Consider the following 1850-nt stretch of genomic DNA (forward strand, 5'->3'; position numbering starts at 1 on the left):
ATTTCTCTATGTATATATACTCTGGTACATTGGGTGTGTTTACATCAGTGTGCATAGATGTGCATTGCACATGAGCATATATCTCTTTGTCCACAGTGTCTGTCATTTGTGCATATCTGTGTTTGTATGCAAATGAATATATATTCATTCATTCAGGAAACATTTATAGTATTTCTATTATGTGCCAGGCACTCTGCTTGAAACTGTTTGCCTATAGTAAATGAGACAGACTCACTTTTTGTCTTTATGAATACTACACCGTCATGGGGTGACAGAAAGAAAAAAATATACATAAATAAAATAATCGTAAGTTTATCAAGCACTGTATTTGGTAGTGGAATATCTTTGGTGTCAGTTATGATTTATTGTGGCGAGGTTCAGTATATCAGTTTCTCAGAAGGCAGAGCTGAGAAATCAGTCTCAGTTTTTCAGCAATGCGTGTTCCCAGTTATAAAACTACAAAAATATAGAAGTTATGAAACAAAGACCCTGGGAGGTGTTAAGTGAGCAAAAGACCTAGCTTGTATGTGGTGACCAATGTTCAGATAAGTTATTATGTCCAAAACTTAGGAGCTGTATTAGTCTGGACTACTGCCACGGCACAAGAGAAAGTGCATGTTAGCAAAGGGGTCATTTCATCTAAACAATTAGTAATAGTGATTATGCCCCTCAATTTCAAGAGCAAAGAAAAGTCTTCTGGTGTGGTCACCACAGCAGACCAGATTATCATTTATTTTTTAATTACCTCTGGTTTTCTCTAGTAATTTTTTTCCAAAAAGACAATGGCTTGCTTTCACCAGAGAGTTCATTAGTTAAAGCATGACACCCATACTTTAATGTCATAGGTGTGCTCCTGGGTGAAGGCACAAACATTAACAAATTGATGTTTCTGACTATCGGTCTGTCTTTTATCCCCTTTATCCTGTCTCTAACATGAATAAATAAATAAAAGAAAAGATGACAATGGATTTTTTGGGGTTTTTTTTTGAAGATTAAATTGCATAGAAGAATTAGTTATGTTTTTCAAAATCTCACCCCAAGAAGAAATAAATGGTAAGGTCTTAAAATACCATATTTCCCCATGTATAAGAAGCCTGCCTTCATTGGACACACTTTAATTTGGGGGCACAATATTTGAGAAAATGATAACAAATGCCAATAAATGGAAAATGCATGTAAAAAATACTACAACAACTTTATAAGATGCAAATAATTTTCTAACCCCACATTTTTCAAACAAGATGGGTCTTATACATGGGGAAATATGGTGTACACCCTTGAAAAGTCTCTGTGATTATTTCTTTTTTTTTTCTTTATTTTCTTTTACAGAAACAGGGAGTGAGTCAGAAACAGGTATAGATAGGGACAGACAGAAAATATGGAGATTTTTTATTATGTGTTAGGTCACATATCAATCAACAGTTTTTGGTTGTGATCCCTTACATGTTCATTGACTCCTGTCTCATATGTGACTTGACCAGGAGACTACAACTGATCGAGTGACCGATTGCTTGAGCCAGTGTCATTGGTCTTAAGCTGGTGAGCTTTGCTCAAATCATATGAGCTCATGGTCAATCTGGCGCCCTTGGGATCTCAAACCTGGGTTCCCTGCATTCCATTCGAATGGTCTATCCACTATGCAATATCCTGCTCAGGCTGTGAAAATTTTTTTCTTTTATTATCTCTGGTTTTTATTTACTTTCCTGGTTTTTAATATGGGTTGAAAGGCTGAGTATTTTAAGGTTTTCTTGTCCTAAAATATATTTATCACTACCTTTTTCCAAAGGTTTTTTTTTTTGTAATTTATATTTCCATTAATTTTAGGGTGTTTTACAACTTGAATTGGGATT

Source organism: Saccopteryx leptura, unplaced genomic scaffold (assembly GCF_036850995.1).
Source record: "Saccopteryx leptura isolate mSacLep1 unplaced genomic scaffold, mSacLep1_pri_phased_curated manual_scaffold_37, whole genome shotgun sequence".
NCBI lineage: Eukaryota > Metazoa > Chordata > Mammalia > Chiroptera > Emballonuridae > Saccopteryx > Saccopteryx leptura.